Source organism: Electrona antarctica (assembly GCF_951216825.1).
Source record: "Electrona antarctica genome assembly, chromosome: 19".
Lineage (NCBI taxonomy): Eukaryota > Metazoa > Chordata > Actinopteri > Myctophiformes > Myctophidae > Electrona > Electrona antarctica.
In genome coordinates this window covers 36645432-36662157 of record NC_136800.1, presented here as the reverse complement: position 1 = coordinate 36662157, position 16726 = coordinate 36645432, and the positions used below count along the sequence as shown (strand labels likewise).

The 16726-nt window shown below is 41.9% G+C and overlaps 1 protein-coding gene across 3 annotated transcripts in view; it reads right to left on the bottom strand.

Annotated features, from left to right (window-relative positions):
* LOC306943926 (extended synaptotagmin-2-B-like) overlaps window positions 1–16726 on the bottom strand; it is a gene marked incomplete at its 3' end in the record, with an annotated part of 74120 nt that overhangs the window by 52487 nt on the left and 4907 nt on the right. The window lies entirely within an intron of this gene.

Below are 16726 nucleotides of genomic sequence, written 5' to 3'. Positions count from 1 at the left end.
GGTATTGCTTTCAGTTTGTCGGTGTCACTCTGCTCCTGTGAGACAACAGGTTAACTGTGCATGATAGTGTATTAGTGTGCAAGCGTGACACAGACTCTGAGATCACTAATCCCCGTGAAGCAGAGCCTAAGATACAGAGTTATTGCATGAACGTAACATTGAACCCATACCCTTCAAGGGCATAAGTTAAGATGTAGAGATATATTCATCATACAATCCACAGAATCCTACATTTAACTTGGAGAAGACCTCGATGGCCTAAGAAAAAAGGCCACCTAGAAAAACACTAGGACTGAGACATGCGCCATGTGTTCATTTGTGGGCGAATGAGCTGAGCGGTGGGAGTATAACACAGCGGAGGAGGGGGGTGGTTACAAAGGACTTCCATCCTTCATTTTGTCTCCCTTGGGGGGGCCCAGCCTCAAAAAGGGACCCGGGCCCACACAGCCTCCCATGCCCGAAAAATGGGCGCCCCCCCCGTTCCATTTTTTCCACTTTCTCACTTGTAATGTAACATACACACACACACACTCACAAATTGGGCTATATTTAGAGCATGCATGTCATGTTGTTTCACCAGCTGTGGTTCCAGTACACATTGCTACCGGTGGTTGAAGCTTTTTGTCCTCACCCTTCAGAGTGAAGGTGGGACCAGGCACTGAACAAACCAATCAGGATTACATTACATTACATTACAGTCATTTAGCAGACGCTTTTATCCAAAGCGACTTACAATAAGTGTATTCAACATAGGTAGGGAACAAAAACTACTAATCACCAGAAGTTTTTAGTGCATTTTCTGCAAAAACCAGCAACCAAGAGTATACCTAGCGCTAAGGTAAAAGTGCAATATATCAGCTACCTATTTCCTTAACCAGATGAGACAAAATAGCTAAATCAAATGAGCATGAGCTAAAACAATTAAGTGTATCGACTAAACAAGATCCAATAAACAATACAACAATAGAAAACAAGCGTTCGTACAACTAGTTAACAACAAGTAGGTCAGGCAGAGAGGAAGGGTAGTGTTTCCTGAAGAGGTGGGTTTTCAACCTGCGGCGAAATATGGGCAGTGACTCTGCTGTCCTAACATCAGTGGGGAGTTCATTCCACCACTGTGGGGCCAGAACAGAAAAGAGTCGTGACCGTGTGGATCGGCCAGAAGGACCCTTGAGTGACGAGGCAATCAGTCGCCCCGAGGTGGCAGACCGAAGTGGTCGGGCAGGGGTGTAGGCATCGACCATAGCCTGGAGATAGGAAGGAGCTGTTCCTTTCACTGCCCTATAGGCTAACACCAGGGTTTTGAGGATTCTGAGGATACACCGCAAAATCGGTGTTAACTCTGAGATTCTAAATATAACTCCAGTTCACGTATACTGTACATCCAGTCCATATGCACCCGTTTCTCAATAGTGCACATGCGCCATGATATTAGTCTGATAACACTTTAATGAAGTGTGTGACGTTTATCTTAAAAAAGCATCATATACATGCAATACTCTGCAAGACACAGAGGAGAGTACACCAACATACAGAACATAATATCCTAACAATAATTGTCAACTGGTAGGTCAGACTATAGGCCAGTGGTCTGTCATGGGAAACTGAGTCATTTGACCCAGTAACATATCTCCTTTTATGGTAAAAAATAATAATAGGAAGATTCTTCTAGCTTGGTCACACAGTGACAACAGGGCCTTGTATTTTGTTTTTAGTGGCAAGAAGAGAAGGATGAGAGAGACAGAGAGAGAGACTTTGTATGGTAATACCAGTATAGCTGCAGATTGGACAAGACTTTAGTCTCAGGATCTTTGCAGTAAATGTTGTGGAGACTGGAGGAGACAAACCAATGGCTTTTACAGCCCGGCCCATAAATAAAACATTAAGACATAGTCAGCGGCAGACAGGTTCAGACGTCTCACTCCACAACACAAGATACATGGGTAAGTAAGAGTCACAGATGAATAGAGAGAGACTATTAGCGGAGCAGTGGAACAACAGCAGTGGCTTTCACCACCAGCACCACCACTGTGTCCTGATCACAGAGGCTGGAAGCTGTAGACTCTGACTCAGCACCAAACTATTTCCTGGCTTCGGCCACTCATCCTGCTGCTGCGTGAGGTAACCCAAGGTCACGTGTCCTCCAGCAGCCTTTCATCAGCCACATTATTCTCTCTGCGTGACAAGCTATATTTTAAAAGTGGATAAACAAAGCACTTTACAGCTAGCTAGAAACAGGATTTGGATTTTTAACTTAAGCAAATCAGCATGGTGACGCCAACGGATTTTCTAAAGCACTGACGAGAATTTCTCCAACGCCGTTTAGGTTACAAGAGTTCTAAGTTAAATTCCTTTGTAGATCTCTCTCTCTCTCTTAAATTCCTTTGTAGATCTCTCTCTCTCTCTCTCGCTCTCTCGCTCTTAAATTCCTTTGTAGATCTCTCTCTCTCTCTCTCTCTCGCTCTTAAATTCCTTTGTAGATCTCTCTCTCTCTCTCTCTCCCTCTCTCTCTTAAATTCCTTTGTATCTCCTTTGTAAAAACGCAGGTGACAAATGTGCTTCGACGCTCATTATTTTTTATCAGGGTCCACTCTTTTACCTGACCGCTTAGGTTAGTTTAGTTGAGTTGAACGATGATGAAATAGTAAATTTGTGAACACCTTTCTAAAATAATAATGAAAAATAAGCTGCCCAGTGGATGAACAGTAGTGTGCTTGTTTTGGTATTAACTTAAGACAAAAGCCACTCTATAGGCCTCTAAAATTAATTATCATCACCATTGAATTAAATCACCACCTTCATCATTTAAACCAGTAAGCCACTTTAACCTAAAGCATCCCTATTCTGGACACCAGCTGAATTCCGTACAGTCAAATACTTGGCAGATAAAATCATGTGCGGATTGCAATCAACAGCCAAGAGGAGATGCGAATTTAACTGTGTGTGACTGTGTGTGTTGAAAGATTCAGCATACTTAAGCTGCCCAGACTGATATGTGTATGCCTTGGTACGTGCGCGCATGTGTGGGTGCGTGCATGGCATGCGTTTCCTTGTCCTAGCATATGCCACATTTGGAAACAAATGTTAGACATGAAATTAGTTGATGCCATGGGGGTCTGTCCGTCCGTCCGTCCGTGCGTGATGAGAGAATCATTGCTCAACCTTGCAACAGCTGTGTGGAAATCCTAACTAAGTGTCTATCTGTACTACAGAGATGATGATGTGTATGGGATACTTTCACTGTACCAATAACATTAAACCATTTGTATAATCTTGTTCTTAGCCTTACAAAGTGCTGTGCTTACCATTTATTCATTAGCTCTGAATGAATCTACAAGATTAATTTCCATGGTCTCATTCTTTGCCCGTTTCCAGCACTAGTAAGGCCATTACTGTTTAACCCATTAAGACCTAGGGGTGGAACGCACCTGTGTCACTTTAGCATTTAACCACATTAAGCATTCATTTATTCTTTAGCTGTAGATCTGTGAATCGTGAAAATGTGTGCAGATCTTCACAGCGAACGTTTTAACTCAAATATTTTCTTCTGGTGGGTCCCATATTTTCAGACGGGGTCCACAGCCAAATCATATCATCATCATCATATCATCATCATCATATCATCATACTATAATTAACCAAATGTCTGAATGTGTGTCTGAATGTGTGTCAGAAACACTGCCGTAGCTCCTCACTGCCTGCACCAATCACTCCCACTTTTCACACAGGCATTGATTATAATAATATGGAGGTCTTAACGAAGCCCTTTTTTCAATTTAACAAATTATAGATTAATAATGAATTTATTAGTGAATTAAAAACGCACCCAGGGTGCAGTACCCACGGGGTACCCACGGCCACAACGGGTAAGGGCTAGTACAGATAATTCTGTGGGTCCTTGCCATGATAAAGTTTGAACACCACTGATTTAAATTTAGAAGACATTTTGTAGAATCTGGTCTCAGATCTTAATGGGTTAACTGTTACGGAAGCACTGCTCAGCTCTTATTGTGCCCTGGATGAATCAGAGCTAATACAGTACATGTCGCCGTTGAGTGGAAACCTTGTATGTCCCAATATATAACGCGTTACTTTTAAACTAAGGAAATGGATAAAATATCAACTATATTCCAGTGGATCCAATGTAGTTATCATTAGCCACAAGCTCTTGTTAATACTTTTTCATTGGTTCAATATTTATGAAACCAGACAGACTATAACCACTTTCACTTGTTTTGAAAAGTAGCAAAAACGGAAGATCTACAAGTTCACAACATGCCGCAATGTGATAAGTCAAGCTTTACGAAAGAAAAGTTCAAATATGGAGATACAAGATTTCTAACTGACAGCAACCACCTCCATTTTTCAATCTCTGTGTGCGACATGCGTGTGCGTTAGTCATGTTATGTGGGCATTTCCTGACCTCCTCAAAACGGACCCTTACTTCCAGTGATTAAACCTGCCCATTCAGCTTTTCCTGCAGCTCTGATGTGCGTGTGTGCCTGCCTGTGTGTGTGACATATGTGTGATGGGTGGATATTAACAGTTGGGTGATGGACGACACAGGGAAAAGACCGCCCATAAACACAAGACAGTTGTTCCAAAGATCTGGGGCCTATATTTAGGATGGGGGAGAGAGAGAGAGAGAGAGAGAGAGAGAGAGAATTTCTGAACGACCAGAGAGCAGCTGGGGTGCACTCTGGCGGTGCTCTTGGCGTATTAGTCAGTCGGAGCGTCACACTGACCACTACGAGGGCAAAGCATTTTGTCCCAAGTGTCTGAATAATGGAGGAGGAAGTCATTGCAAAATGTGATAGCAGATTGTTTTCGTATTCTAGACAGTATTCAACACAGTGAACACACACACTAACAGGTAATAATCACGTTCATACATCATGGGATGGATTGAATGCATTTGAAAGGATGAATGAGTATCTGCTCTGACAGTTTGCAAATTAACCAAATTTCAGAGAACTCTATGACGTCAAAGAAATCTGAGCATAAGCTCACTCAGTATATTTCTGAACGAGAGAGAGAGAGAGAGAGAGAGAGAGAGAGAGAGAGAGAGAGAGAGAGAGAGAGAGAGAGAGATGCATGAACAGCTTGAGTGCCCCATTGTGAAGTGAAGGTCAATTCTCACTCAGACGCTTGCAGCTAAACAATGAGCTTAGCTTAGCATCTGAATGCGCCCACGCACGCACGCACACATGCACACACGCGCACACACACACACACACACACACACACACTTATGTGTATGGATTGGAAGCGTGGGTTAAGTAAGATATTAAGTATCAAATTCAATTACCCCCAAGATGAAAGCAAGAGAATTAGTTAAACTGTTAAGCTGACCAGATCATTCAGTTGATGTTTCCAAAAGGAGGCTCAAAACTCTATTAATATCATTAGCCACTTAGCCAGTAAAAGAAAAAAGGGAAAAAGAGTTCAGCCAAGAATGCCAATAAAGAGTGATCTGTTTCTGTTTCTAAGGCCTCAACTGTTATTTAAGTATATGGATTTACCTGACTGGACATGTTGTTGTTAAACTTGTGATGACTTGAAATGGAGAACTAGCATTCACCTGGGGTGCGTGCGTGCGTTCATGCATGTGTATGGTTAGCATTTAGGTGTGCGTGTTCCTGACATAAGGCTATTGTGGGGGTGGGGGTTTGAAAGATTCCCCCCAAGCAGAGTCAGACTTTTACAAGGTGTGTCAGCTTTCCAACCATTATTCTTTTAAGCTCAGAATGTCTGAAGCATGAGGGAAGCTATTAAACTGAGTCTTGAGTCATTGAGTTGGTACTGGTACTCAGTTAATTCAGTTGCCTAAAAGAATTCAACAACAACACCCTGAGATTTCCAGCTTTTGAGAAAACTTTAAATTGGTTGAACTGAAGGGGAATTGACACCAAATGGACTTCAAGCATCAGAGAAGATGAAAGCAGCCATTCCAGCCATTCCACAGTGGCAGCCACTGCCACTGTGATAAGATACTTCATGTGCAATTTCACACTCTTAAAAGCAAACCAAACACACAAGGCTAATTTACTTTTACTTTTTTCAGCTGAACACACTGTACAAATTAGCCCCAAGTCTTGGAATAATTGCATTATCTGATACACTATTATGAATTCTATGTAGCAGGCTGCATATTCCATTCTATGCTCCTTCAAATGTTTAAAACAATCAAAATTGAAATGTAAAATCGAAACTGCTTTGCCTGTCAATGTTTCTGAGATTAGAGCACCCGCCACCTCCCCAGCCACAGCCTAGATTAATTTACCAGCATGTTGGTGGTTATAATTCAACACTGCTTGATCAAATCATGCAGAAACACGATTCATGAATACATAACACTCTCTCTACCTCACTGCCTCGTTGCGTGTACAGATACTTTGTTTCCTTGAAATATTACTCAAAACGCCTGAATGATTTTTTTGTTTGTTTGTTTGCAGGACTTGTATGTATAATTCAGGTGATATAGTGCCTAATAAAGTTCATAGTTGAATGTACGGTGTTTTACCTGCTTCTGTTCTGTGTACCTTGTTGACACACACTAACTTAACCATCTGGGACAATTCAGCTGTTCACAGAGAGGCTACATTTAATCGGCCACAGGTCTGGGGTTGTGTTGCCGTTCAAATGTAGACCGTGGAGAACAGCACAAAGCCTTTCAGTTGCACACACATTGTTTCCATTTTGTGTTCCGTTCTGCCCTGCCCCGCCCTTTGGCACATAAAAAGGAATAAACTGCGCCATCCATGCCATGTCACACAAGTCTGGGATGAGAGGAGAAAGAGAAGGGGGGGGGTGACCCTTTCTCAACAGTTAAAGGTGTAGTGAATTGAAAAATATTTTTAAATAAAAAATGTCACACTTTTAGACCATATCCGTGGTCATCATATGGGCATACCTAACAATGGATGCCAAAAAAATTGGAAAATTCTCTTTTGTGTGTTTTTATATCAAAAGTCCATAAAAAATATTTTGTATTACTTCCTGAAAACGAAAACATGCTGCGTGATGACGTGTCGAGGCCCACAGCGATAAAAGCCAATAAAAATGAAGCTCACCCGTTTAATTCCCCATATCTCCGCATCTGTCCAGCACAGCTGCTACTGATTACAGACATCTTCCGTTTTTATTCCCATTCAAGATAACATCCAGAGAGTGTCTTACTCGGTTTCAACTTAATCATCACGCTAAAAAATGTATCTGAAAACATTATAGGGTGGAAATAAGCCACATAAGAGTAAACTGGTAAAGCTGGCCGACTATCTGATTTGTAAACAAACATCCACACGCTGTCCTGCGTAGCATAGCTACCGTCCCATCCCCTGAAGGGATGAGACGCTCTGATTGGTTCAGAAACTTCATAGCGGTGTTTCAACTTGAGACCGTCTGAAACTTCAAAATAAAATGTCCACCATTTCCGTTTCACTACGCCTTTAAGCTGTAGTGATTAGAAAAGGATTGCACAGTAAAAGTATTTCCCTTCAAATTATCTTTAACAACACATTGACACATTCTCAAACTCTCAAGTATATATTTAATTGACCGGGGACCCCTAGGCCTAAGGCTCGATACTAGGTCCACTCCTTTCTTTCCCTATCACATTGACTGTTCTCTCCTACGCACCCAGCCGTCCTTGTAATTTGTAAATAGGTCTGTAAAAGGACATTTCCTAATTAAATACACCAAATAAAAATACCTCATCTACAAGCTCATGACATGCTGTGAACTGGTACTAGTTGTGCTATTTTGGGCCGAATGTTCAGCCCAGAATACGTATGTTAAGGTTCATGGTAAAGTTCTATTTCTTTTAATGATTATTAATATTATTTTACATCTCTTAAGCCTGGAAATATTGGGTGATCATGCATGGGCATTTTTTTCTCACCATCACCCACTGCTAATTCACACCCACGCACCCAGTATAACCAGTAATTGATTGATTGATTTAACACTTTATTAGTCAGAAATGTAAGCAGAACGTGGTACAGTCAGACAATGTTGCGAATAGGAATACACCTGGTACAACACTTGGATGGAGCACACAGGTACTAGTCTTCCACCTGTGATCCTGGCAGAAATGTAAACACATTTATCCTGCCGTGCGTAAATGTCAAAAATGATAAAGTGGTATTTCCCCCAAAAGCGAGGCTATCCGCTATATAGAGTAGAGGACAGACCCCTACATTGTGCAACGTGTGGCGAATTTCTACAACATTTGTTTATGAGCCTGACCCCATTCCTTCTCAGCAGCACCACTGCTGCGTTTGATTCACAATAGACTCTTTAGGCTGCATGCCCAGCCAACAGGGTGACCTATACTGACCTCAGCATCAGCCTCACATTATACTTGGGGGCGCTACATTCTACACTGTACGCTTTCAGCCAATGTGCTTCTTATACAGTGAGCTGCAATAAGCACAACAGTTCAAATTGGCTCAAAATAGTAACATAACACAGTACACTTACATTTGATGCATTTCAGGCACCCAACAGGGTCAAATCCAGAGGGATTCAGAGTGTTGCAACAGGCAGCAGCTCAACTTTGGCACTCGGCAAAAGTACTTTTATGTTTTAGACGTTCAGGCAGAACTACATAAAATATATTATTTGTTCAACCAACATTAGCAGCAGTAAATAATAAAGTGAAGGGTCAGTGCCACGTGACATAACCTATAATTATTGTCAGGGCACTTCAGTTACCCATCACTTAGTTTCTAGGGAATAAGGAGCCTTTATTATATCAAATATGTATAGCGCTTAATCATCGTGTGACATTCTCAAAGGGCTTTACAAGCCCACATTTAACAAAAGAAACAAAACTCTTGACCCTCGATTGGCAAGGAAACCTCTCCCTCAATATACAGTATGTTGATATATGTAGCCACTAGCCAGGGACCTGTTATGTGGTTTGATGCTTACATCCACATTTTTAGTGCAAGGTGAGAATTCTTCAACTCAATACAAAATAAAAATAAAGTTTTATTATATTTTCTCTCCAATTTAGTGATTCCAAATTTTCCAATTCACCCCCTTGTGTATACTATAGTCCCTGTCACATGCCAACCACTACCGTTTGGTCTTGGTGAGGGTGTAGACATGATACAAGACAACCATAATGTCTCGTCCAATACCCATGGAGTCACCAGCCATTTATTTTCACCCGACAGTAAGGAGTTTCACTAGGAGGGATTTTTTCATGCAATGCCTCCCACCAACAGCTGAATAGGCGCCCTGACCTCTCCAATACCAACCAGCTTCCCACGCACAAACATGGTGAACTGTGTTGTTGGACTATGGGGTTCTCAACGTTTTTGGCTGGAGACCCCAGAAATGCTTTGGCCATGTCTCGCGACCCCCTCTGCCCCCCCTCCCCACCACCAAAACAAACTGACTGTAAAGTAAAGTTGTGTAACCTCTTAATTTCCATTTTCCAGCAAAAAAAGAAAAAGAAAAAAAGTTTTTGAGTAATCAAACCCCATGGTGGTGGGCAGGAACGTTTCCCCTTGTGGCACCCGGACATCCATTTGCGTGTCCAGGAGGGACATAAAATATGTACAGACAAATAACTAACATTATCACCATATTTTAAAAATGTACAAACTTGCATTAAATGAGGTCATATGGCATGGATTTGTTCCATGCTGCCTGCCTCACTGGACCCATGGCAATTAAATTTGCCTATCGTCAAAACAGATCCACTGACAATGCAATTGGCATGGCTCTTCACACCGTCCTCTCACATGGATGATGTAGGGAACAGATGCATACAAATGCTGTTTGTTAACTACAGCTCAAGGATCATTCAATGGTTCCTGCAAAGCTCGACACAAAGCTCAGAGACCTGCAACCCAAAAGGTTCAGGTGCCCATCTACTTTCTCTCACTCACTCACTCACTCACTCACTCACACACTCACACACTCACACACTCACACACTCACACACTCACACACTCACACACTCACACACTCACACACTCACACACTCACACACTCACACACACACACACACACACACACACACACACACACACACACACACACACACACACACACGCGTCGATGACAACAAGTCTGCCCAGTGTGCCCACAGGGACAAGATGAAATCACTGACACTATGGTGCCAGGACAAACTCACTCTCAACAAGTCAACAAGACCAAAGAGCTGATTGTGGAGTCGTGGACTACAGAAGGCAGAGGAGAGAGCACGCCCCTATCTACATCACGGCCTGCACTGGCACTGTCAATTATGCAGACCTGTTTGATATATGCGGTTACGTGATGTCTCACCTTCACAAGAGATTATACACACACAAGAGACTGTGTTCCTGCTGCTATTTTTAACGGACTCAGTTTATTGTTATTTTTAACCATGCACCTATATACTTGACATTGCTCGTATTATATTAAGAATATTTGGGATAATGTGACTTGTTTCCCTTGATTTATTATACATCTCCATTCTTTAGCCCATTCTACAAAAAAACGCAAATGTTGGGAGATAAGAATTTCACCCACTTTTTTGTTAACACTTGTGATACGACAATAAAGTTCAGTTTGAACCTAATAACTATAGTTATAGAGCTATAACAAAAAAATACATCGCATGGATGCACCTGGGACGTATCCTCAGTGATGTTTCCTGAGGTCAACAGGGTTTCGTGTCTACCAACATCATACCCCTCACTCAGGCGACCCAGCCGGGATTGATCAAATCCCGATTTACGTCCCAGTAGCTACCCTCGATCTGTCCATCAGGGAATGCACAAATCCGTTGCTCCGGAACTACTCTGCCGGGACTGGGAGAACCAAATTCTGGCGCGTGGAAGGACTAGGCTCTGTGGGTTGACTCCTGTCCGGGCCCCTCCTACGTCTCACCAGGTCCACTCCTGCTCTCACCAGGCCCAGGACCTGTGCGTTGCACCAGACTCCCAGCACCAGGCACTCCATTCAGGAGTGGTGGATTATAATGGCCCTCCTAAAGGCCTCACCGAGGTTTGTTGGGCTTCATAACAATGTAGCCTCTGTGTGGCCAAGTCAGTGATGTATTTCAACAGAAGCTTACTGTAGTGCAGTGCCGGAGTTAAAGGATAATTCTTAAAGTATTTTCCAATTATTCCACGCCTATATCATTGGATGTGGTGATTTTCTTTTTTTCAGTGCCAGTACTTGAGTACTTCGGAAAATCACATTTACTTTAGTCACATTAGGTATAAAAGAGTCATGGGTGAAATTCTGTAGTGCAAACTTCTACTCACAAACTGCAGCTTATTTTTAAATAATAAGCTTGAGAGTGAAATATCATGCTTTAAACAGGTTATCAAATTCTAACCCAGGCATTGACTAAGGGTTGCCCACCTGCCCCTGGCAGGTAAATAAAACTTCCGGGCAGGTGGTATTTGTTTTCAGGTTGCACGACCGGGCAAGTGCTCTGGTCTGTGGAATGTAAAATAAGGGCACTGTTTACCTATAATGTATAAGGTATAATGCATAAGATCTGGTCATCCCAGCTTAGTAAGATGTTAAAAGTAAAAATATTTAGGACGACCGTTGAGCCGATTCTACTATATGGCTCCGAGACATGGACACTTTCAAAGAAACAAGAGAATTGGTTGGATGGCACTTAGACCGCCTTCTAATGAGAGCGCAAAATCTGTCTTGGAAGAGCCACCCATCGACTAATCTAATATACGGCAACCTTCCCCTTGTTTCTTCACTGGTCTGATCCAGAAGAGCGCAGTTTGCCGGCCACTGCTACAGAGCTGACAATGAGGTTATATCTTCCCTTCTTCTCTGGAGTCGTGCCTCAGGGCGGACCAGAGGTAGAAAGCTGTCGTTCCCTGATGTCATCGCTAGGGACACATGCTTCAGTAGGCAGGAACTGGGGGTGGCAATGAAGGACCGGGAAGTCTGGCGTAGCATTGTGGAATCCATGATCTCGACCACGGTCAAAAAATGATGATGACCTATAATGTGCTTTTTTCACTGTTGCTACAAAATATAAGTGTGAACCCATAGTCATATTGATAGTTATTTAGGTATTTGGCATACAAATTGAGGTATGACTTTCACACACTTTTTTAAATTGGAAATTAATTCAAATTGTACCCATCATTTTATAATTGACAATTTACTTTTCGGGCAAGTGGGCATGTCTTTTGGGCAAGTAGAACATGACCTGTACCGATCCGATGGGCCTTACTGTTAACCCCTGTAACCAATAAAGACCTGAGGCCGATTCTACAAATGCCTTCCTAAACCAGTAGTTCTCCAAATGAACCCCCAAATTGCATTTGGCCGCGGCCCCCCAAGAGAGAAGAATAGTGTGTTTCAAGATTTTTCAATGTGCCGTGCTGTGAGTTTGTAGATCTGCTATTTTTTGAATAGCCAAAGATAAAGTCGAAAATGACACAGATGTTTTCCTGATATCCCAATAGTAGTCTCCTCATTGAATGACACGATATGATGAAAAAACACTGAAATATATTTAATTATGCAAAGTGTGAGTCATCATTCAGCACGCCTGGATTTGGGGCCCGGATAGCTGGCCTTGCGGTCCGGGCACCTAGGCTCATAAGTAGCCTGACGGCACACTGCAGGTTCGAGTCCCGTTTCTGGCGGCCTTTGCTGCATGTCTCTCCCCCCCCCGTTTCCTGTCCATCTCTACTATCTCTACTAAGTGAATGTGGTTAGTGCACTTGCACAGGTTCAGCTGCCAGGCAGGCGGGCGGCGGCCCTACTCGAGGCATTCTTGGCCTGCCGGCTGCCTGAAACACACTACAGACAACCAGGCCGCATTCCACACATATCTTCTGAGAGAGCTTCAGGCTCACAACCAAACCTGGCATTTCTCTTAATGATGATCTAATATGAATAGCGTTGTTGGACCAGTGCTGCTCCATTGCTAATGCTTACAGCTGATTTACACAGTGTTTGACACGCGTCGTTGAAAGTACTGATGCACATTGTAGAGACGGTCATTGGATGGCAAGTTATCGTTGTGCACATACAAGACTTTCTCAGAGATGTCTAGACTTGCCCCTGTTTTGTCTTAAGTGAGGCTTGCAATTTCTTGCTAAAATGGAATAGAGTATATTATGTACCTGAATGTGCAAACAGAATAAGTAGAGATGTAGCGTGACTATGTAGTGACAAGTCATACGTCTTTCGCTGTCCCATTGCATGTACTGTACACAGTAAAATCTTAATTTATCTATTGTAACTGTAATTTATCTATTATATTATATCTATTATATGTAACAATCAGTGCCGGGATTTCTTTCAAAATAACAGCTCGAGGTGCCACGCAGATATGGCCGCTTTTACTCTGTAATAATATTTTTGCTTGCTTACCCGCATCACCCCCCCATCTCTCTCCCCATTTCCTGTCAGCCTACTGTCTGTCCCTCCATAAAAAATATAAAATAAAATCAAAAAAGACGAAAGCCACAAAGAGTCCTGTTTTCCTTTTGCATCTACACAGAACTGCCCAAGTTCGACAGGATTTTAGGAGATCCTTAGGACGTGCGAATTACAAATAGTATTAGTAAAGACGTCTGCTGTTCTACTGTAGATAACAAGTACACGTGATAATAATATGTGTCAGTATGTATTTAGGTCACATTGTGTGCACTCAAAACGTCTCCATAGTCATGTACATTTAACATACTTCAAAAAGGGGAATTCCATTCCTGATCTAGTTACCTTATCAACCATAGTAATCGTCTATGACCAAAATCTAATGGAATGCTTAGTTTAGAATGCGGACGACGCTCTATTGCATAATGCCTTCTGGTGGAGCAAGGAAACATGCCACCAGGTCCAGAAATGATTTTCCAATCTCTGGCATGCTCATTCTGTAATTGCTGCCTGTCTGTAATTAAAATATTTCCACGCATACACTGTAGGCCCGGCTGTCTAATTTCGGAAAACGTTTTGCAGCTACATTGTCGATAAAAAGGTAGACTTCAATTTCTTATTTTGCACTGGATACTGACAGACACATCTGAACATACATTAGAAATATTTCACTAACCAGAATTTGAACTAGAAAAAGTGCCCCTCGGGGCACAGGTCTCCACCAGGTCAGGTAGGTTGTTGTGGCCTCCTGGTGGTGCTATAATAGGCCAATGTGAAAAGTGTGCCATTTCTTCTCACGCCTTTGATGGCAATTGGATGATTTGAGGCATTTTGTTCCAAAAATGTGTTTTGCAAAAATCCACCTGTTGCTGGCGCAATAACAGGCCAATGTGAAAAGGGTGGGATTTATTCCTCCTTTCCTCAGCCTAGTAGGAAAGTGCGTGAAAGATTTCACGTAAGTTGCACGCTGCGTTCATGACTTGAGGCTTATTTTGTTCAAAGCGGGCAAATCCTGCAAATTTTGGAAGCCAATGTTAGGCACTTAGGATGGAATATGAAATATTGGAAAGATCCGTCTTGAGCACATGACTATTGAGAGACTGTGTAATGATTTGCGGGATTTTTGGACAGAATCTGGAGGAGTAAAATCTAAAAATGTGTTTTACAAATCTCGGCCTCTTGGTAGCACTATAAAAGGCAATGTGAAAAATGCAGGTCAATGGTTTATCCTTTGCCTCTAGGAAGTGTGCTAGCAACGTTTCACGGAGATCGGTGCAGTTTTAGGTAAAAATGTGAAAATCTGCCTCATGGTGGCACTATAACCGCTAAGGCCGTTCTGGACAATTTGGAGCAGAGGTTCGTCGTTAGTATCCAGGGAGTGTGTGCAAATTTTGGCATTGACCGGGTTAACGGTGCCGGAGATTAGCTGTACACGGACGGACGGACGTCAGACAGAGTGCAAAACATACTATCTCCCCATGCCTTCGGCCTGGTGGAGACAATAACCGAATGTACGGTATCAAGGCGTTCACTAGGTCTGGAATCATGCTACAGGATCATCTCTTCACATTCTGCAAAGCTCCAACTTAAAGTCCTTAACTTCAGTGGGTTTCCAACTTTTCCAACACATTTTCCAGTGTTAACAATTAATACCCATTACATAGTCCAAGAACTTAATTTCTTAACTATATTTAAGTATCTGGTCTTTTGTGGTTGAAGTTAATCTGAATGATTTGGGGGAATAGTGCTGTGAAGTGTGAACTAAATCAAGAGGATTATTCTTTACAACCACAAATAGGCTATGCCATTATGACTTTGGTCTAAAACTATAGTGTACAACACCCATAAATTTACACATTGAATACAAATAGTATAAAAGTATTTTGTCTCGTGCTTTGCTTTCCAAGAAATACCCAAAACGTGCATCTCCTTAGTCCTTACTCTTTCCTAGCCTGTATCCTCGCTTAGATATCAGCCAGACGCCAATATTCTCCCACCACACACACACACACACCCGTAATCCAGGACATTCTGAGGGCGAGAAAATACAGAGTTAAGCAACAATGCTGGGTCATCTGTGAATGGCTATTATTTCTTAGGAGGCTGTCAGTAATGCATCAATTCAAGAAAATTAAGGTATTCAATTTAAATTAAAGGCTAAAGTCCTGTGGTTTTGTTTGTCTGCAGCTTCTTTGGGGCCATCATTGGGGAAGGAAACAGAACATCTCTACCAGGTTAAATAAGTCAATGTATCCCTATTATTAAATAAGCATTAATGGTAAATATCTATTTTTGGAGTAAAAACTATGGTCAACTCATTACTATTAAGCTTAGTTGCATTGATTTAAAGGTAAACTGAGGATGCTCCAGTCCACAAAGAAAGGACGTAAAACAATTAGCGGAGATAATGAGCAATCACCAGCAATCTTTGACCTGTTGGAATGGGCTGGTTGCTCCAATGACATACTGTATTATCAGCCATTCCTCTGTCAATGACCTGAATGCAAAGAGTTGATTACAGGCTTAAAACCATGACTCATCACGCTGCTGTCACATGCTAAAGATTCTGCTCGTCTTTACTACGCATTACTTTCTTTGGCAGTGTTACTTAGCCATCCCTCTACACAAGGAAAGCACAATTGAGGACTGCGATTTCCAGAATGCAACAGGGTCAGGCTGCACTGTTTTCCTTCTAGAAATGTTTTTAAACTGAAGCTGTTAATGCCACCATTTATTATTTTTCAACTCCAGTATTTCAATAATGCTTCTGTGAAAAAAACAATAAACAAAGTTATAAAAAATAAAAAAAAATGTTTTTAAACTGCCTGAAGATAAATCTGTTGAAAAGAGGACAATTTATTTTCCTTTTAATTGGTCTTTCAAAACGTCTCAAACTATTCCTGTAGACTTGTTTTGAGCAGGTCTGGGACAGTAGCACTTGATTTGCCAGTCAGGCTGAGGCAGCTCAACCGCATCTGTGACAAGCTTAAAAGGGGATATTTCACTTAAAAAAAAACTTGTGGTCATTTCATCGTCTACTCAGGCTTATGTGAACACCCCAGACAATGTTTAAGTTGCTCTATTCAATATTTAGATATTTGATATTCATTTTAGCTGCCCCGCCCAGCCGCCCCCTTCCTATACGAACTATTGTAACTTCAAACTCCATTTTAACCATGAGATTCATCGAAAATACCCGTCCTTTTTTCTGGTGACTGATCTTGTCCTTCTAATATGTGAGGGGCCGTGGTTTTTTATCTACCGTTTTCATTTCATTTTAATAATTATTATAGATTTGTTTGGTTGCCTCCGTCCTGCTCCTGGATGAGATTATTTTCCAAAACAATTAACTATC